This window comes from Macrotis lagotis, chromosome 4 (assembly GCF_037893015.1).
Source record: "Macrotis lagotis isolate mMagLag1 chromosome 4, bilby.v1.9.chrom.fasta, whole genome shotgun sequence".
In the NCBI taxonomy this organism is placed as follows: Eukaryota; Metazoa; Chordata; class Mammalia; order Peramelemorphia; family Peramelidae; genus Macrotis; species Macrotis lagotis.
Genome location: NC_133661.1, coordinates 7240522 through 7263848, shown reverse-complemented (window position 1 = coordinate 7263848; position 23327 = coordinate 7240522).

Genomic DNA, 23327 nt, shown 5'->3' with positions numbered 1-23327 from the left:
GTCCATGATCCCTTCTGGTCTTTCTGTTTTCTTCTGTGCTTTAAAAGAAATGCTTCAGTGCATCTTTTTTCCTTTTTTTCTTTATTTTGGCACTCTTATTCCTAGATCTTTTCTTCTACATCCAAGACCCACACAAACAGGCTGTTGGACAGCAGGTACTGGGCCACGTCTCGGCCCCCGTGGCCCGGCTGAGCGCCAGGTGGCAGCGGCTGGGGTGGCTGCTGGGGCAACGCTGGGCCCGGCTCGGGCTGGCTGAGGGTACGGTAGGTGCTCACGATGGTGGCCAGTAACGCCAGGCCGCTGAAGCCCGTGTATGTGCGAAGGCTGCTGGGCCAGGGGAAGCGCTCGAGTGACGTGGCTGCGGGGGCAGGCCCCCGAGAGGCCCCCTTCCTCTGTACCTCCCACCTGTGCAGCCAGTAAGATAGTTTCTTCTAGCACTAATTGTCTGGAAAATAATGAATCCTAGAAATATTGTTTTGAAAAAGTGTATCTCAGAATGCTAAGACTGAGATTCTGTATATAAATCCAGTTGTCATTTTAGTCTATTCTAGTCTCAATATAAAACAACTGTCCAAAATGTGGATCTTCTTCCCATTTTCTTACGGGGTTTTAAAAGACTAATATTTGTTGGGTGACTAGAGGCTGATTGTATAGTTCTAACATGATTACATTACAGAAAAGAATGACAGGGAGGAATTTTTCTAAGACACCTGATATTTGAAGAATGAAAGTATCTGATCAGTGACCTTATCATGGCGAAGGTCTGAATCAGCAGCCAAATCAATGTCCTGAGCTATTTGTGCCAATTTACTTAACTCAAGTGTAATATATTCTAAGTTTAACCTGTGCAATTGAGCTCTAATTGATTGCCATTCCATTCAAGTTTCATTGTATATAGCCTTGGTTAAACAATATTGATTGAACCTATAATCACATTGCAGTTTCTGTTGAAGTTCTAAGTACTGTACTTCCTTGCCCACGAATGTCACTGCCTTTTGCAATCTACGTATAGCCTCATAGAATGCTTCATCTATTTTCAGTTGATGTTTAAATCCTGCTAACACGTTTTGAGGTCTTGGAATGTCTGCGCTTCTATTATCTGGTTTTGTGTGTTATAGATAATGCCAATGCGGTGAAAGCCAATATGGCTTCTACCAGTAATGTTATCCCTAAGATTACACAGGAAATACACCTTTTGGTTCTTGTGCTCACCGCATTCATTTTTTCTTGTAACCTTTCAAATATTTCTTTACCTCTGGTTCGGAACCAGGAATCTGCTTTTACTACTGTGAAAGCATAGCAAGGGCGGGTTACTATGTATTTCCAGCCATGTCCTAACTTTGGGCCTATGCAAGTTTTTTCTTGACACTGAGTATAGGTGAGGTTAAAGATCCCTGTATGATATTTGGTAATATTAGAGGTGTTATTTCTGTCAATTAGAAATGCACAATCCTTTCCTAAGCATACTCTTAACAGTCAATGTAATGTTGCTGGTACCATTATTCCGGCTCTCTGTTCCCACCAATTCAGGCATTCCTTGTACTGTAGGCCCTCCAATGGCAGCTACTAACTTTTTCTATCCCTTTTGCCTCCATACCAGTGTTGTGTATATACTTTAGAATACTCTACTGCCCTTCTATCCGGTAAATATAATGTGGTATTATGACATGAAATAAGAGATTCATTATAATTGTCATGGGTTTAACATAGTTAATGAACATGGATGAGTACTGCACTCTCTGAAGGGCCTAAATCTAGGATAATGATACATCAAAGACAAATTATGAGGAATGACAGTATTACAGAATTCAGTATGACGGTTGCAAAGTATTAGAGATTTGTTAAAAGGACTATCATGTCCATCTAATCGCCAAGTATACAAATGATATTGTCGCGTCTGGATCTGCAATTGGTTGTTCCGTGCAGCCATCTGAATGTCCCCTAAAAACATAGCACCGTCCATTACTGATGCAAACCAGCTCGTGCTGTTAGTGAAGCCTGAATAATTCCAGTTATTACCATTCCACTGTCCTGTCATAACTTTCTTGATACATACTGGTAGTCCTTTGATCAAACCTGTGAAGTTAAATGTTTTGTTAAAGGTCATTGTAGTTTTGTTTTCGACTGTCCAGTCAAATCCACCACCTTGGAACATGTGTGACAGGTTTCCACGTAAGAAGAATGGTGGCATTGTATCAGTCCAGGTCAATACTTTTAACCATGGAGGGGATGGAATGAAAGCCCATCTCGTGTCATTGTTGTCACTCGATGCAGATGTCGGGAACAAGGTTAGAAGAGTCAATAGCTTCAGTATGTTCATTTCTCTCCTCCTTTTTTTCTGGTTTCCACCATTTGTGTGCACCTTGCTGGAACCCACTGGTCTCTGTTTCCTGTTGAGATACAAAGAGAACCTGGACCCCACATTAGTACTTTATATGGACCTGACCATACCGCTTCAGGATTTTTATATGTTACATATTTAGGGAAACTGATATCATCGCCTGGGGCTTTTCCCGGGGTTATCCATAGGGTATGTTTTACTGTGACAAAATGCCGCATTGCCAGCAACAAATTAGTAGTAGGAGAAATCTGAAGAAAATTATATGTATATATGGCTTTATCCATTATATGTATATATGGCTTTATCCAATGTCCCTTGGCTTAATCTCCCCTTCCCCCTTCCTGTTTACCAAGAATCGCCTTCAGAGTGTGATTAGCACCCTCCACAATGGCCTCTAGTCTCTCAACAAATATGGACTAGATTATCATCTGATCTTAAGACATCAGGGTTTAGCCCATGGTAGGCCATTAAAAAGTATGTAATGGGTTCACTTAGGGAGAAAACTGCAGAAAGAAAGGGTTTTTTGAAGTCAATCTGTGATCACTTAAAAATAACTTTGCAAACAGTTTGGTAATTAAAAGTGATTTTTCTTACTGTAACTTACTATGATGAAAGGAATATATGGATCAGGAGTTGAGAATTTATAAATCCAGATTTGATTTGATTTAATCCAAATTTTAGTCTAGAAGAGAATAGAAATAAGGGTACTATTTACTTACTGTAACTGAAGCTTTTTGATTTTGATGTATGAATTTCATAAGATTGTAATCATAAAGAGATTTTTCAAACTACCTGGTTATAAATTCCTGTTAAGAATTTTCTGTGCTGCAGAATTCCTAGGGAGTAAAGGGGGGAAAAAACTTTGCTTGAGAACTTCATCTAAGGGTGTATTTCATAAATAAATAAATTAGAAAATTTTATGTGGAATTATTCCTAGTGGTAAATGTAAAGACTAGGAAAGTTGTATTTATACGAGTAAATCTTTAGGCCTTGATATATGGTTATTTGTGTTTAGAGTAATTTAATTAGGTATGTTCTCCCTAACAGACCCTTTTGTAAATATATTTTTGGCTCATGGCAAGTGGTACTTGGAAGATCTTTTGAAGATTTGCCTGATGGAAAGATAATTTTGTACCAACTTAGATTTGATAATTTCCAATTTTTTGCTTTAAGATTAAAAAAGATATCATTTTACAAGTTCCCATTTCATTTCACGTTGTTCTTCATTATGACTAGAATTCTGGAGAACTAGATGCAAATTGTTTGTGAGGTCATCTAGAAATGTTCTGGTTGCTTATGAAGGATTCTGGAAGCAATGGTTTGTTTTTTGTATATGGATAACAACTAAACATTATTTCTCCAGAGTCCAAATGGAAGAATGAGTAAAAAGAATAGGATATTAAAAGCAAAACTAGCTTAATTCCTATTTGTAACTTTCTGTGTATGATAAGACCAGGGGCAAGTCAAAATGTAAACTGTCATGTTAGAAGTTCCAGCGTTTTATTTTCTAGCAATCTGAGTTTTGTGTTGGCTTTTTTTGGCAAGGAAATGGAGTTAAGTGACTTGCCCAAGGTCACACAGCTAGATAACTGTTATGTGTCTGAGGCCAGATTTAAACTCCTGACTTCAGGACCAGTGGTCTATCCACTGTGCCACCTAGCTGCCCCTGAAACTGAGTTTTGATAAAAAAGTTGTGTTAGTAACCTGAACAGAAGAGCATCTCTGGAACACACTCCAGAGACACAGTATGGGCATCAGATGTCTCCAGAAGAAAGAAATATTGGACCAGAAGTTTGTTACTGTTTATCTCTGTACTCTGGCTCCTATTTTTATGGATTATTTTATCAAAGGGGACTGCCCACCCTTTTTTATTTTGTTTTGTTTTTGATTTTTCAAGGCAATGGGGTTAAGTGACTAGCCCAAGGTGACACAGCTAGGTAATTATTAGGTGTCTGAGGCTGGCGCCACCTAGCTGCCCCGGGACTGCTCCCTTTTAATCTCTGTAACTTTCCCTTTGATTACTGATACTCCCCCTTTTGTAGATAAACCATGTGTTTGTTGCCTGCCCATTCCCAGGATCAGACTGTCAGCATTTACAATGTGATCCCATAGTGACCATAAAAGATGCAGATTGACAGGTGACTTGGACCTAAGGATTGGGACTAGAAATAACAGAAAGGACCCATTAGCAAGATTTACTATAGTATAGTAGTACAAGACCCAGCAACCTAGGACAATCCTAGTTCCAACATTAGTGCTCTTGATGGAAGAATGAAAATGTGAAGGAAGTTGAAGTTAAGCTAAGACAAACTGTAGATATAGGGACACAGATGCCTGGGTAAAATGGATAGACAACTGTTAAAATCTTAAACAAAATTGTTAGGCCTGTGCCCCAGGTCAACCAGTGGCCCAGGTATTTTCATTAGGATGGACTGAAAACAAAGAGGGAATGAAGTGTATGGTTAGACTATATCAGGGTAAAACTCTATGGGGAAGAGACCTCTAAGACCCTTTCACCACTGTTCCCAACTCTAGGGATCAAAGATGGAGTAGAATGTAACTCTGAAGACTAACCAAGGAGTCTATAGGATAGGAGGAGGGGATCCTGTTAAGCCTATAATCTTCCTTGACAATTTGGGGCAGCCTCTTGATCTTCACTACCTTTGTGAGACTTGGAGTGTGCCTAGGGGAAGGAAGAGGGGAAACCTCCCCCTCCCATTCCCCAAAGTAGCCAACTGGGAAAAATGTTAGCTATCTGGGATAGTGAAGAGTGCTATCTGGGATAAAGAAAGGAGGAAAATGATTTAAGTACTGTTATTTTGAATGGCCCCAAATCCCTAATCAGGGGCAGTCTCTCTGGTGACCAAAATTTGGATCCAATCAAGATTGGGTATGCCAAATTTTGAATGTTTTTGTGAGTTACAAGATAACCTCTAAACAAAGAGGAGGTGGAATTTGTAATGTATTAGCTATTTAGGGACATTAAATTATTTTTGAATGAGCCAGAAAAGGACAAGAAGTAGAGGTGGGATCCTTACTACCTCTACCCTACCATTTCCTGACCCCGAGTCAACTCTTAAGTTGTCAGACTGTTCCTAGAAGGGAGGAAACTGACAATAAAATCCCCAAGAAAGGGGAAAGGGTGGAGGAGGATAAAAATCTTTTTCTAGGTTCAGAAAGGAGCTGTTACAGTGCAAAAAAAGATGTCAAGAATTTTCCCTTCCAGACTAATCGAGTGTCTTTGTTCCCATTATGGGAGGTGCCAGTGAGAGGACAGAGGGGAGGGATGGACTGTGTATATCAGAAATTTGAGCTTTCAAAAAGGAAATGAAACCACTAATAGAAGTGGGAGAGGAGACACCCCCCCCCCAGTCCTAGGGGGTACTACATGCAGAAGTTAAATATCCTAATATATATATATGTATATATATGTATATATATGTATATATATATATATGTGTATATATATATATATATATATATACATATATATATATATATATATATATCTGGATTAGGATAATAACCCAGCTCACAGAAAATACATGCAGGGTTTGTGGGAATCAAGGAGGCTATCCCTAAGTCCCAAAATTTAAACAGGGCTTTTGAAATATTCTGGAATAAAAATGAAACACCTAAATTGAGAGAATATAAAAAAATGGTGGTTGGATCTCTAGGATCCTGTGACAGAAGGCATGTTGAAGTGTTGAAGGTGAATTTTGTTACCAATGCCTGACTAGATATTAATAAATTACAGAAATTAAAAAGATGGAAGCCACAACTACTTGAGGAACATTTGAAGGAAGTGCAGCAAGTATACAATAGGACGGAGGATGAGAAACAAGACAAAAACAAGAATTATGGTCCAGACAGGGAAGTAACTAAAGGAGAATGTGTAGAATTGGGGCACATGGAAAGGAATTGGAGAAAAAGAAGATGGGGGGGGGAATGAAAAAGGGAAAAGAGAGAAATGGAGTGCAAGGAATGGATGCTTTAGCTGTGGTAAAGTTGGACATTTTAAAAGAGAATGCCCTGGATTGGCAGAACCACAAATAGTACCCTTCGTGATGATGAGGAGGACTAAGGAACTTGGGGGTTCTTTTTCCTTAAACCCAACTAAGAGCCCCGGGTAAATCTGAAAATTGGGGACTCCAGAAGAGAGATTGATTTTATTATGGACACAGGAAGTGAGAGATTATCATTGACCTTTTTACCGAAAGAGATGAGACTGGGAGAAGACACTCTGATGGTTTCTGATAAGGGAGAAAACCTTTTTATACCAAATTTTGATGAAGAGGATAAACTTTGAAGAAAGAAGGGTGAAGGCAGTGTTTCTGTTGGTTCCTGAAGCAGGAACAACCTTACTAGGCAGAGATTTAAACTAAATCTGAGAATAAGAGTCCTAAATAAGCAAGTAAAGGTGCTCCCTCTCTGCAGAGAAAGGTAAACCCTGATGTCCGAGTCAGGAAATCATTTGACTGCAGGATGCTTTGGATCATGAGCATTGTGTGTCCATGGCGGGTACTTGAAAAAGGGATAAAGCATAAAGTGATTAAAATTTGATGTGATTCCTGACTCTTGAAATAAATTTCTAATGTGACAAAAGAAGAGAGGGGACTTAGTGACTATGAGGCAATGCTGCTTATCACTCAACCTTTGATTACTTTGATTGATGGTACTTTGAGCTTATCAATCAATCAACTTTTGATTGATAGTACTGTGATTGCTTGTACTTTCTATCAGGTCAGAAAAAAAGTATAAATTGACAAAATGATGTAAGTACAAGACAGGGTTAAAACAAAAACATAAAAAGAAGGCTTAGGTATTAGTGGCTATATAACATTAGATGAAGAGGCACAAAGACCTAATATATATATTTATGAGGGAAAGAAGGGTGTGAACACTGAGTAAAAGCCTATTTAGATTTGACCCAGAAAGGGAATCTAACATTCATTTTCAATTAGATTTAAAAATCTATTCTACTCTACAGGGAGGGGAGGGGAGAAGGGAAAGATAAAATGGAAGGTAAAGTGATAAATATGAATAAAAAGTTAAAAGAGGAAGGGAGTAAGACATTGGTGAGGAGGAATAAGATGAAAGGAAAGAAGAAAGTATAAATGGTGAAAGATAGCACAGAGGAAAATACAGAATTAGTAATCTTAACTGTAAATGTGAATGAGATGAACTCTCTCATAAAATGGTAGTGGATAGCAGAATAGATTAAAAACCAGAGTCCTACGATATGTTTTTTTGCAAGAAATACATTTGAAACAGAGATATACACACACAGAATAAAGGTAAAAGGCTGGAGCAAAATATGCTTTGGCCAAAGTAAAAACTTGGGGATAGTGATTCAGATTTAAGACAAAGCAAAAGCAAAAAAAAAAGATCTTCCTAAAAGGGATGAGGAAGGAAAATACATCTTAAAAGTTACCATAGGGCAATGGAATTCTATCATTAAACATATATATATATATATATATATATATATATATATGTGTGTGTGTGTGTGTATGTGTGTGTGTGTATACACACACACATACACACACACACACACACACCTAGTGGTACAATAGCATCCACATTCTTAGAGGAAAAGCTGAATTGCAAGGACAGTAAAACTTTAATAATGGGGGACTTCAACCTTGATCTCTCAGAACTAGATAAATCTAACAAGGAAGTTAAGGTGAATAAAAGCTTAGAAAACTTAGATGTGATAGATTTCTGAATCGGTATAGAAAATATACTTTTTTCTCTGTAGTACATCGCACTTATACCAAAAACCTTACTGAAAAGCAAAAATAATTTCATACTTTTCAGATAATGATGCAATAAAAATTACATGTAATAAAGGGCTATGGAAAGATTATAAAATTTCATCCAAGAAAATAAGACATTATACCAAAATTTAAGGGATACAGTCAAAGTTTTTAATTGTATTTCTCAAAATGCTTATATGAATAAAAATAGAGAAAGAAGAATCAAAGTGTTGGGTATGCAACTAAAAAAAGCTAGAAAAAGAACAAATTAAAGGTCCCCTATTAAATACCAGATTAGAAATTCTGAAAATATTGAAAGGAGGAAACCATTGACCTAATAGAGTTGGTTTTATGAAAAACAATAAAATAAACCTTTGGTTGATCTAATTTTTAAAAAAAATTACCAGCATCAAAAATGAAAGGGGTGAATACATCACCAATGAGGAGGATATTAAAGTGAGAATTTGGAGCTATTTTACCCAACTATGCCAATTTGTTAACCTGAGTGAAATGGATGAATATTCACAAAAATACAAATTGTCTAGATTAACGGAAGAGGGAATAAAATACTCAATCCCATTTCAGAAAAAGAAATTGAAGCCATCAATAAACCCCTAAGAAAAAATCTCTAGGCCCTGATGGATTTACAAGTGAATTCTACCAAACATTTATAGAACAATTTTAATTCTACCTAAACTATTTTAAGTTCTGCCAAATTTCTTTAATGACACCAATATGGAAGAAACCAGGAAGAACCAAAACAAAGAAAGTTATAGATCGATCTCCCTAATGAACATTGATGCAAAAATCTTAAATATAGTAAGTTATTATTAGGATGATATTACCATGATTGGTAGGATTTATGCCTGGTAGGCAGGGATGCCTTCAATATTAGGAAAACACTTAAAATGAACATATCATAAAACTAATCTCAATAGATGGTGAAAAAGCCTTTGACAAAATACAATATCTCTTCCTATTAAAATCTCTAGAGAGTATAGCAATAAATGGGAGTTTTCCTTAAAATGGAAGGGACCTGGATTGTGTGTTTCCAGTTAGGAAAGAGAAGAAAAGAATTACTGAGAAATGAGGACCATGCAGAAGTTTAGAATTAACAGACAAGATACAGAGTAGGTAGAAGGTAATCTTGAGGGTTTTGTTTTACTTCAGTTGTTCCTTGAAAAGAATGGCACCTAGGTAGACCAGTCTCATCTGCAAAGAAAACTCAAAGGATAGAGCTCTCAGTCTAAAGTCAGGCCGATTGGCCCAAAGCCTGAGATCAAATCAGTCTCAGATAGTTGCTGTGTGATGTGCATAAGGTTAGATTCAAACTTGGGTATTTCTGATTCCAGACCCAATACTCTATTCACTAAGCCACCTAGCTACATCCTTTCTGTGAGTATATATAATATATATATATATATATATATATATGTATTAATTGTATATATACACATACCCACCATTTTACAAATAAAGGTGATGCTCAGATGAAGCAAATGACCAATTTCTAGAACACAGAGATGGGGAAAACTCAAGAACACTAGCCAGTTTGACTTACCCTTCCAGTCTTCCAGACACCCACTAATTCAGTTCATTTCCCATTTTCCCAAGCTAGCGGTACCTCATTTCTGTTGCAATGATGTGACATGATCATACTCTTGAATTTAGTGATTCGGCCTTCTAGGCTTATAACCAAATGGGAGTAAAAGAAAGTCTCCATTTATATTAACACATTCATAGCAGTATTTTTGATGAAAATAATGAAATGAATGGGTAACTACCTTTTGTATTTAAACATATCTTATGCTGTGAGAAATGGTAAATAAGCAATTCAAGGAAAGAAAAACATAGGAAAACTATAAATTGATGCCAAATTAGCAAGTAGAACCACAAGAATGGCAGTGACTCCAATAATTCTTTATAAGGCCCTATAAAACATATTTGGCTCTAAGGAATCAGGTGACCAGTCGATCCCAAGAAGAGGTGATAGAACATCACCCTGCTCAGAGGTGAAATGTAGGTGGCTTGTGGAAAGCCAAGGTGATTGATGTCTGGGTCCTATTCCACCTACAATGTAAGAATTAGTGGAGGTGAAAAATGGCATGGGGGGCTCTAAATAAGCTTTTTCTTGTTGATCCCTCACCTCAATTTCAGCCTTTATCCTTCACAAGACTTTATATGAATCCAGAATTTAAAATCTCACAAGACTGGGGGATCCCAACCACCAGTCAGGGAAGGGATTGTGCACCTGCAGATTTGGAAGGAATAAGCCTAATGGTTTGCTGAGTCATGCATGGTCAGAGGCAATGAAACTTAGACATTTTACTGGATGGTTTTCTTAACTAGAATATTTCCACAGAAACAAGCCAGTCACTCAGGGGAAACTGGGCCCGCTGGGACTACCATGTCACCAGCCATTCTCAGGAAGATGATTTTGTCAGGCTTCCTGTGCTTCATGAAAGGGCTTGTGACTTCACTATAAAAGGTATTGTCTGTCATCTGATAACACATTACTATAGGGGGATGACTGGTGTTTGGTCTGGTCCAAATGGGTTATTTCATCCACACTGGCTTTAACTTATTCCCTACCATGAGAGTTTCCATAAGATTATGACTAAGAAGTGGGTCATGATCTGATTTTCTCTCCATGGGGACAAGCCACTACTCGGTTGTCCTTTGGCCTCTCTGGAGTTGGGTTCTAATTGTGATCTTTGCCTTATTATCACTGATGTGTTCTTGTCAGGTAAATAATGTATCACCTGAGGCAAATCCACTCCCACTGTCATTTCTTGGAAACTTGTCCCTACTTCAGAGCTTTCTGTGTATCCATATCCAGTTAAGTGCCATAGCTTTCAACAATGTGCTCTCACTGATCAGCAGGAGAATTGAGCTATTTCCAAATCAGAAATCAGAGTTAAAATCAAGTAAGAATAGAATATTGCACTCCTAAACATGAAGTATCACACAGGGATCATTAGTGGTTCCCCGTCATGATCCAACTACTTCAAAATGTCCTCATAGGTCATAAAGTCCTTTACTATCATGATCATCTTCCTTTGGGTGCTCTAACTTCTACCCTAACATTCTAAAACAATTTCGGCTATTATAATTCAGGTTAAGCAAAGCAGGGGCTCGTCATTGCCTTCTGGAATCCATAATTTTCTTAATGTACCTTAAGAGCACCTTTAAACATAGATGAAACACAATAATGCTTGGCCATATCAAGTTTACATTCCATCCAAAAAATTCAAACTTCTTCCATCATATTCTTATACGATGGAGACAGAGCATATATCCTAATGAGCCCAGTGTGGCTATATAAAGAACTCACTGATGGTTTGGATCTTACAAATTCAAAAGCAAACTATGAAGACAGTGTCTGATCTTAGAGATAGAAAAGGTTCAGGAACCTGCCAGGAGTCCTGAAAAAGATGGAAGGTTCCTGAAATCATGCCACATGAGCATCAGCTGAAGTGACTAGTTGGGGAAAACTGGAGAAGCTAAGTTGGAGGGCAAGTCACTAGCAAGGAGCAAGGCTGCGGAAGGATAAGTAGTTTTATACCTTGTTCTGAGCCCTTAGTTTGGAGAACTTTCTAAACATTTAGAAGGTCAGCTCGCATTATCTCCTGGCCTCTTTGCAGTTGAGGTAAAATTCAGTTTATAACTGCTGCTACTACTACTACTAGCACTACTTCCACTACCCTACCACTACAATTTTTACCAATTATTTCATAGGCAACAAATTCTTTCCTCCTATGACTGTTAGAGATGGCTGCTTTATAATGACAGAATCTCTCTAGTCATGAACATTCCTTCAATCTCCATTAATCAATGGTTCAGTGGGAAATGAGGGAGTTACCTTTGATCCTCTCTGCCACTTTCAAAATCGTCTCCACAATCACTCATAACCTTTCCTTCTTTGAGGTTTACTGAATCCACATCTACCAAACAATCAGTTTTGATTCCCCTTGTCTATTGACCTCCAGGACATTCTTTCCTCAATGAGTTCAATTCCTGACTCTTTCCTCCATAATTCCTAACCACCTACTAGGGCTCTTCAGCAAACACATTAATACCAACTCAAACAACAAAACCTTTCCTTATCACTCCTCCAGTCCCTCTAGATACAAATGCATACACCATTTATATAGCCTACCACCCAGGTTCATACATTCTGGATTGCAATTGGCTAGCTTTTAACTCAACTTTTGCCTTGCAATCTCTCACCCTGTTGTTCGTCAATCAGTTCAACTCTACACTTCCCTTTCTCCAGGTCCTTGCCCTCTCTAATTCTTTTACTGTTGGCCATTGGTGAAGGAATATTGGGGGGAGGACTTTTCACCTCAGAGACTTTTTCAGTGTGCTCATCTACTTCTGATATCAAGTCTCACTTAATTGTCACCTGTGACTCCATGTGCAGCAGCATCACTCTGATAAATGAACTTGGCAAATGGGTTTAAACCAGGTTAAGGGTATCCCATGAGTCAAATCCATTAGCAAGTCAGAGGAATGTCTACCTCAAGCAGATGAAGACATTGGTGAAATGGGTTGAGAATGGTTGTTCTAATGGTCAAGAAGGCAGCTAAAGAAGTGGTGTAATGGAGTGCTCAGAGCTTGATCAGATATCAAAGACACATAGTTACCCAATGCGAACAGGCCATTGCCACTTGTCATTTGTTTGGCTTCTGTGCGTTGATTACTCTAGAAGAGATTGAGAATGATGACTTTGTACAACTCTAATTCATCTAAATACACAATGTCCATCACCCCATGAGGGTATGGGTCCACTTTGAAAGGAACAGCAACTTAAGTTGATAATGAAATATTCCTAACTCATTCCACTACGTATTTATGTTACAGAATTTCAACTGGGTCAATACTACAATCTACTTCTTTTTTACCATTCTGATTATTTCCCTCTCCACAGCAACACCTTCATCCTCCTTCCTGACACTGTCTCAGATGAAAACCTGCCCTTTTATCACACTGAAAAATTGAAATCATTTGCCCCTTCTGTAGTTGTGGACTTGAGTCCCTACTCACAGAGTATATCCTTCTCCTTGTCAAGATAAACCCTTCCAACCAAACAAAAGATCCCATTTTGTCTCATTGTCACCAGAGCACTGCCTGCTCCATCTTTACTCTCTCACTTTTCTTCACTCTGTCTACTGGCTGCTCAAGTATGGCCATACTTCTCCCATTTTCAAAAAACCCAAAACCAAAATCACTTGGTCAGTTTCTGCTAGCTGCGATCCAATAATTCTTTTTGTGGCTAATTTTTTAATATAAATTTTGTTTTCCAATTATATATAATAGCAGGTAATGCCTATCATTTTTGTAAGCTTTTGAATTTTACATTTCCTCATCCCCCCACAGAAGGTAGTCTGATAATATTTACATTGTTTCCATTCTATACATTGATCAAAAAATCATATCCTTGAGGAAAAATAAAATATTAGCAAAATTATGTCGTACATAAGACTTTTCTTTTAGGACTTTGCAAGGCAAATGGGGTTAAGTGGCTTGCCCAGGGCCACATAGCTATGCAATTATTAAGGGTCTGAGGCTAGATTTGAACTCAGATACTCCTGACACTAGGGCTGGTGCTCTATCCACTGCACCACCTAGCCGCCCCATAGACTTTTTTTTTAAAAAAGAAAATTGAAGGTAATGTAGTCTTTGGTCTTTGTTTAAACTCCACAGTTCTTTCTCTGGTTACAGATGGTATTTTTCATTGCAGATCCCCTAAAATTGTCCCCAATTATGCACTGATGGAATGAGCAAGTCCATTAAGATTGATCATCACCCCTATGTTGCTATTAGGGCAAAAAATATTCTGGTTCTGCTAATTTTGCTAAGCATCAGTTCATGCAGTCTTTCCAGGCTTCTCTGACTTCCTATCTCTCCTGATTTCTAATGGAATAATAGTGTTCTATACCATTCATATACCACAATTTGTTCAGCCATTCCCCAATTGATGGACAGTCACTCAACTTCCAATTCTTTGCCACCACAAACAGGACTACATTTGTGGCTAAATTACTTAAGCATACTATAATTGGTGACTCTATTTCCCTTTTTTCTCACTCTATTCTCATCACTCCTTACTCATTTCTTATTTTACAGAAAATATACTTTCCAAAGTTAACAATGATCTATTAAAAATCAAATTGAATGACTTTTTCTTAAGTCTTAATCCTTTTTGCTGCACTGCAGCCTTCACTTCTTTTGATCACCCTCTTGATACAATCCTCTTGCAGTTCCCATGATTCAGCTCTGTTTTCAGGTTCTTCTCATACCAATCTCATCATTCCTCTCAATCTCCTTTGCTGAATGCATGATTATTCCTTGATACCTATGGGCATGTCCCAGATTGTGTCCCAGATCATCTTTTTTGCTTGATGATCTCATCAGCTGCTATGGAATCACTTACGAATTCTATGTAGATGATTCTCAGATCCATTTATTAAACTTGAACCTAGTTTCACATCTTCAAATCCCTATTGGACATATTCCCCTATGAATATGTTGCTGAATCCCATTTTAACTTCAAACATTTCTCATATAGAGCCACTTCTCTGACACTGCCACCATACTGGTTCAAATTCATGACCTCAAACCTGGATTCCTTCTATCATAGCACTCACCCCCACACACTCTTCAAACCAGAGACCCCGGACCCTTTACTATTCCTTGAGTAAGATGGACCATATTCCAATCTCAATTTTTCTAAATGTCTCCTTTTCTTGGAATTCTAATCTCCTGCTCCTGTGTTCATTCCATCTAGTTAAAATCTGATTTTCTACAAGTTCTTCCAAATACCCTCTTAATTCTAGTATCTTTCTGTTGTTGATTATGTCCAATTTATCCCATATAGTTTTTCACATCCTTGTTTACATTTACTATTTTTCCTTTGAGTCTGTGGGTTTCCTGAGAATAGTACTGAGGATGCAATCTCCAGTCTCATTTTTAGTTTTCCCTGACCTATCACTTTATAATATTCCACTTTCTGCTGCTCTTTATATACTGTTTTTAATTGGGAGTTTAACATCCATTTCGATCGTTTTTTGCTTTGTGGCAAACGATGTTGGGGTCACTATGATTTCTGGTTAATGGCATCTCAGTTTCAGTTCTTTTCAAATAGTGATGGTGGTGCTTTTTCTTGACTCTTGTTCCAATTGCTTGAGATAGATGTTTATTCCCTGAATTCTCTTGATCTGCTTTTTGCTTTTACTGCTGCTACTGTTGGGGTGGCATTGTTCATGAGGGTTGAGGCATTTCAGTGCCCATCACTTAATGAGTTTGAAGTCTGGACCTTTTATATATTTTTCTCAGTCCATGAGAGCTTAAAACTTTTAGACTTATTTTTAGTATTCAGAATTGGAAAGTTTTAGGTATTCCCTCTCTAGCATGGTAGAACAACTCTGTGTAATATATGCATTGTTATCAGCCAATAATGAGCTTTGTATCTTTATGTGATTATAAATGTGTATATATGCAGGTTGCCTGAACCAAACATGTTTATAACTGCACTAAGACTTTGAGGACACTTTAGTCTGTTTTAAGTACTATACTGAGAACTTTTTGTTAATTTTTTTTTGTTTCTCATAGCCACACTGGGAGATAGAATCAGACTAAATTTGATTCCAGGCAAAGCAATCTGTAGACATCCCCCCCCCCCCATATATGCTAGAATGGATAGAGTTCTGGGCCTGGGTACAGGAAGACTTGAGTTCAGATGCAAACTTGGACACCAGCCTGTTTGATCCTGGGCAAGTCACTAAGTCTGTCTGCCTCAGATTCCTCCCTTATCTGTAAATCAAAACAGAGGCAGAAGTGTTTAACACAATAGAGTATCTTTGCCAAGCAACCTCAAAGGGGTCACAAAGATTCAGACATGACTGAACATATCTATACCTAAGTATGGATATGTGTGTATTTACACATGTATACATCACCACATCCATTCATCTATGTGGGCACATTATCCAGTTTTGGTATTTGCAAAATATATGTATACATTTCTCATGTGTCTTCCTGCTTCCATTTTTGTTAATACTTTTGGAAATTCTAGTGCTTTGCTCTCATCTTTATTAAAGCAGGGTGCCTTCTCACTTGGTTTCTTAAAACTGCTCTAATCCTTGTAGATTGTTTCTGTAATCAAGAATCAATATTGGGGGTGGCTAGGTGGCACAGTGGATAGAGCACCAGCCCTGCAGTCAGGAGGATCATTTAATAATTGCCTCGCTGTGTGGCCTTGGGCAAGCCACTTAACCCCATTGCCTTGCAAAAACCTAAAAAAAATCAATATCCCCTGGATTTCTATGCTTGTTATCACCTCATATCTTAGAACTTGAACTATTCACAGGCATCTAACTTACCTGGTGGTACCATCTAACTGTAGCTATCTAAATCTGCTCTGGCTCCAAGGAATGTTAAGGTCCTTGTGACCATGTATTGGCGGGGGGGAGATAGAGGAAGAAGAAAGACTGGAGAGAGAAAAAAAGCCCAACAATTGGGGGGAGAGGGACTCCAGGAACGAAAGGCTTGTGTCTCACTCTTTAGTTAGTTTCCATAAGAATCACTTTGTCATCAGCCATTTGAGTAGCTCTGTCATTTTAAAATGTTCACATTTGCTCAATTTTCTGGTGTTTTTGTAAAAATGGGACATTCTGAGTGGGTAGGGGAGGTCCAGTCTTCTCTTTCCTCCACCTAAGACAACTTTCTCCATGTTCCTGCAAAAAATCATTAAGAATGACTCAGAAAACCATCAGTTCCTCCTGCATCCACCTACCCACAGATGGAGTTCCTTTGTGCCTGGAGACTTGAACTCCTGAAGGGCTCTCAGTAGCTGCTCTTACCTCTCTGTTCATCATATGCCAGTTTGGTTCTGTCCTGTCTAATGCCAGTCGTTGTCCTTAGGAAGAAAACTGGAAGCAAAACAGATGTGAAGAGGACAAACTCCCATTCAATTTTATTATATTAACAACCCATCTCCTACAAGACAGGCTCTGAGAGACCTTGATTCTCATTTCCCATAAAAGTAGTTACTTTCTCTTAGTTTTTGTGGAAGCAGGTATAGTCTATAAGCTATTCTAGCTGTCTACTGAGGGAGCCTATCCTACACCTGCTTTCCTTGGCATTCACTATGTCTATCGGCATTCCAAGCAGCTTCCTAGGAGACCCAAATTCAAACAATGTGGGCATATATGGATATCTATAGCTATAGATATGTATGCTTCTGTGCATATACATATATTAGTGATAGAACTAGAAGTGCCAGGAGAACAGAGCAGAATGTTTGTAGATCTGATCAAGGCCTTTGATACCATGGGTCATAGGGGTTTGTGGAAAATTATGTCACAGTGTTGTTATCTGGAGAAGTTCATTGGTATTGTCCATCAGTCTCATGACCACATGCTTGTCGGGTTTCTGTAGAGTGGATGATGTTCTCAAGATCTTCCTGTCACCAAGGGAGAGAAACAAGGCAGCATCTTTGTTCCCAGGTTTTTTTAGCATAATATTTCCAGCCATGTTATCAAATGTCTTCACTGAGAATGAATGCTGCATCAGGGTCTGCTACCCCACTTCTTCAGTCTGACAAGGTTACAAGTCAAGACCAAAGTGGAGGGAGAGTTGTTTGCAGATGATTGTACCTTCAGTGCTGCCTTTGCAACTGAGATGCAACAGAGTCTGGATCGATTCTTTACCGCTTGTGCCCATTTTGGTCTAACAATGACCACCAAGAAAACGCAGGTACTGCATCACCATCCAGATGTAGGACCACTGATGACAATGGAGGAGTTCTGAGTCCTGGGGACAAGTTCGCTCCCCTCGGCAGTGTCCTTTCCAGGGAGGTGCACATTGGTAATAAGGTCGACACAGGCATTGCCAGAGCTAGCTCAGGATTGGAGGGCTCCGTGGAGAGGTCAACAAGGACATGGACATGGACGGAGGATCAAAAAGATGCTGGATAGAGAGGTGGTAAGCAGAGCTAGAGATATGGGTCTGGCTCTGTATTTGTATATATTCAGGGAGGTATATGTGTATATCAGGCCACCTATAAGAACATGTGTCCAGGTCAAAGCAATCCAAGAAGACTTCATGTAAGATGCAGCTCTGAGCTGCACTTAAACTCTGAAGTAGGGGGCGGCTAGGTGGTGCAGTGGATAAAGCACCGGCCCTGGAGTCAGGAGTACCTGGGTTCAAATCCAGTCTCAGACACTTATTACCTAGCTGTGTGGCCTTGGGCAAGCCACTTAACCCCATTTGCCTTGCAAAACAACCCCCCCCCAAAAAAGATAAAGAAGTAGGGGAGACTCCAGGCCAAAAACAGCCAGGGTGTAGGCGGGGTAGAGGATATCATGCTTCAGAGAGAAATAAGGAAGTCACTCTGATTGCATGGTGAAATGTGTATTCTGGCTCAGAAGGGATAACAGGAAATCTGAAGATGGTGAATGTCTTTTGGTGTTGGATGAATTTATCTTTGAGGTGTCAAGGTGTCAAATCATTTGGGGGTGGGGACAGGATGGAGTTTGCTCTCATGAATCAGGGAGACCAATTGGGAGGCAGTAATTTAAGCTAGAGGTGATGAGGGTCAGCTCTAAATTGATGATAACGGTGAGTGGAGAGAAACTGTAGTAAAGGATGGAGAAGCTTTAGCTCCTGAGTGGGATTGGGGGCAAGTTGGGGTAGGTAAGAGAAACTCCATAATTATGAAACAGTGACTGGGAGGATAACGGTGTCATGGACAGTAGGGAAATCCAGGACAAAACAGTGTAATCATAATCAGACTAGGATTGCATAAATTCAAACTGAAGCCTGTTTGACAGCCAGATGGAGATGTCCCACATGCAGTAAGAGATAGGGGACTAGTGCTCAGGACCAGAAGGAGGACTGGATCTTTGGATGCATCAGCATGGAGAGAATAGTTAAATGCATGGGTTCTAATGAGAACACAGAGATAATGTATGGGGGGGGGAACAGAAAGATAAACAGAGACAGACAGAGTGAAGGAGAGAGACAATTAGGGAGAGAAATGAAGCAAAAAATCAGAGGGCAAGAGAGTGATCCCAGGATCTGAGACTTGGCTGACACTCACAGATGGGATCAAACATGCATATTGTTCATTCAAATGAGAATAAGAACAGTCAGATTGTTGTGGGGAGGCAGGATGGAAACAGATTCTCAGAAAATTATATGAGGATTGGTGTTGAAAGGCAGAACCCTATGTTTTTGTATTATATTGGAATGTAAATCCATGTTTTAAGATATTAGATGCCAACTTGAGGTTATGGGTTTTTATTGCTACCAGTTTAGTGATTAACAAATTGATGCTAGATTTTGGAACCCCTTGGGTATATTTCATTCAGTTTCATAACAGAAGAATATAAGTTCCTACAAGCCTCTTTTTGACCATTAATATAAAATACATTGGCATTATAAGAAGGGACCTTTGCCATATCTTTCTATAAAATAATTAGAACCTTGATACCCAAATCAGAGATTTATCTCTAAATGAACATTTTGAAATGTATATATACACTATATATGGAGAGAGAGAGAGAGAGATGTATATATACACTATATATGGAGAGAGAGAGAGAGAGAGAGAGAGAGAGAGAGAGAGAGAGAGAGAGAGAGAACACAAAAATAAGTATGTAAATGAGATCTTGGAAAATAAGTATAATACCATTAGAAAGATTACATAATGTAGACAGAATGTAGTAATAAGTTGTTCGCTATACATCAGATAGTTAAGTATAATGGCCCATATTACAATAAAACATCAGTAGATGATGAGATTTTTGATAAAGTGCACCACCCCTTTTAAGAAAACACTGAAAAATCATATGAAATTTTAGATGTAAATCTTCAAAACTTTGTCAATAAGATTAGCTAAAAAGCAAAACCATTAGCACTATGGTTGTCATTCCAGGAATGTTTATATAGAACCAAAACAAGAAATAGAGGGAATAAGCATAAAGAGGATTCCAAAGAGTAATTTTTTGCAAAGGATAGGATGATTTCCTGTAGTCAACTTAATTGAATCAATTAACTTCATCATAATTGCAGTATATAGAATACACCCTCACAAATCATCCATATTCCTACATACACAAATCTCACCAGTAAAAGACAATCTATTCAAAATAGATCCCATGAAATATTTTGAGTGTCTATTACAAAGAAATGAATGAGAACAAAATAGATGCAATCACAAAACATTACTTGTAAAATCTTATTTGGGGAAATATGAATTGGTCATAGGTAGGCTAAGTTAATATAAAAATGAAAACAATACAATTTATTCAAGGCCATCCCAAGATAAAGGATTATTTTTATGGAACTATGAAAAGCAATGAAACTCATAAGTAGGAACAAAAGAGCAATACTTTCAAGGAAAAAATAAGAAAAAATTGAGAAATTATGAATGCAGGGATAGTGGTACTAGATCTCAAATTAAGCCATAAAAAATGGCTGTGGAAAAAATTAGATACCCATTTTTTAAAATTTTTATTAAAGATATTAAAAAGATACAATTCCCCCCCCCATCTTACTTCCCTCCCCCCACCCCTCCACAGAAAGCAATCTTTCAGTCTTTACTTTATTTCCATGTTGTACCTTGATCCAAATTGGGTGTGATGAGAAAAAATCATATCCTTAGAGAAGAGACAAGAAGTCTAAGAGGTAACAAGATCAGACAATAAGATATCTGTGGTTTTCTAAATTGAAGGGAATAGTCCTTGAACTTTGTTCAAACTTCCCAGCTCCTTATCTGGATACAGATGGCACTCTCCTTTGCAGACAGCCCAAAATTGCTCTTGATTGTTGCACTGATGGGATGAGTGAGTCCTTCAAGGTTGATCATCATTCCCATGTTGCTGTTAGGGTATACAGTGTTTTTCTGGTTCTGCTCATCTCACTCAGCATCAGTTCATGCAAATCCCTCCAGGCTTCCCTGAAATCCCATCCCTCCTGGTTTCTAATAGAACAAGTGTTCCATGATATACATATACCACAGTTTGCTAAGCCATTCCCCAATTGAAGGACATTTACTTAATTTCCAATTTTTTTGCCACCACAAACAGGGCTGCTATATTTTTGTAAAGGTAATGTTTTTACCCTTTTTCATCATCTCTTCAGAATATAGACCCAGTAGTGGTACTGCTGGGTCAAAGGGTATACACATTTTTGTTGCCCTTTGGGCGTAGTTCCAAATAGCTCTCCAGAAGGGTTGGATGAGTTCACAGCTCTACCAACAGTGTAATAATGTCCCAGATTTCCCACAACCCTTCCAACAATGATCATTATCCTTTCTGGTCATATTGGCCAATCTGAGAGGTGTGAGGTGGTACCTCAGAGAAGCTTTAATGTGCATTGCTCTAATAATTGATTTAGAGCATTTTTTCATATGGCTATGAATTGCTTTGATCTCATCTGTAAATTGCCTTTGCATATCCTTTGACCATTTGTCAATTGGGGAATGACTTTTTGTTTTAAAAATATGACTCAGTTCTCTGTATATTTTAGAAATGAGTACTTTGTCAGAATCATTAGTTGTAAAGATGGTTTCCCAATTTACTACTTTTCTTTTTATCTTGGTTACAGTGATTTTTAGATACCCATTTTAAAGAAAGGTTACCAGATTAAGTATGCAACAGAGCAAAACAAAACAATCTGCTATCGATCACACACATTGAAAGGGAAAATCCTTTTAAGATGATGAAAAAGTACAAGTCTGAGCTTGACTATTCCATAGAGAAAATCAAGGATTAAAGGACTCAGTCCATTTCATAGACAAATTGGGAATTTCACATGATTTTTTTCAAGTCAGTAGAAAAGCTCCAGGTTATCTGGTAGAAGCCTCCATCAACAACAAGTAATAAAGTCTTTACTTTAGTATCAATTCAAATTCTTATCAAGCCATTATGGAGTATCCAATCATTGATAGATGTGCTTTAAAAATGTTATAGCAATAGTTACTTGAAAGATTGACCTGAGCAGGGAGCAAATCTGTCCTTGGCACCAGGAACACCTGACTTTGTCGAGCCTTACCTCTCACATCTGCTATGTTAACTCCATCTTTCCTTATCTCCAACCAGCCCTGGTTACCTCCATCTTTCCATACTCTAGGGATGTAAAGAGGGAATGAGGAGAATTCATTGACAGAGGCACCTCACCTGATGGGCTTGCAATCAGCTCTTGATGTTCCATTCATGCAATCACCAAGCTTTAGAACAAAAAATCCAGACACGGTTTCTCACAAGATCTCCCTTGGTTTTGGGATTCTCCTGCAAGATTTAGCTTCAGCTCGTGATGCAACTACCTAGTCTAAAAGTAGTAAGTGCTTAGGGAATGCTATCTTTGACTCTTCATTTAAGAGGCTTGCATGAAGAGTTCTATTCATGCCAAATGATCACATTGGTCAGGCACAATTGCCATTATCTGTACAATTTTATGGGCAGTATCTTTTTCCCTAGGTCAAAACTTTTTTTAATTACCCAAACTCCCCAAATCTCTTCCCAGAATGGAAATTATGTTTTTAAATTGTCTTTTTTAAGAGTGTATATAAAAGGATCAGAGAAAGTTCTATATGCTTTCAGCTCTTTCTCTGTATGGGTCCTTAAGCAACAGTGAATATAAGGGACCTTATTGCTTTGCCCCTGGAGAATTGCCAGCTCTGTCTCCCCAGGATACCCATAACCTTCTGAGCTGAATTGAATGTTCATGCTCAACTGTTTCTTGCTGACATCAGTGTGTTTCTTAACAATTTTCCCAAACACATTACAGTTGCAGCAGAAGAAAAGTGAAACTCTGACTTTGCCACCAAAATGAACTGGCAAGGGTGCAGCCATGAAAAAGAAGCTAGGTATAAACTCCAAAGGTGCTGAGTCATGGGGATTAAGGATGGAAACCATGATGGCAGCCAAAAAAACCCTCTAGAGGGAATTCATTTTGGCCCAAGTCATTACTGCATGGGGTTAACAAATGAGATACTGGGATTCTTTAAAAGCCTTTCAGTTTCAATTGAGAAGTAGTGACTATTACCTTAAAATAGGCACTATTGAACCAATGAAAACTATTTCTTAATTGAGCAATCCCAACCCATTTGAGATTAGAATGTGAGAGGGAGCCAAAGTCAAAGTCAGTTGGGGAATGGCTTAACAAACTATGGTGTACCTATGTTATGAAACATTACTGTTCTATTAGAAGCCAGGAGG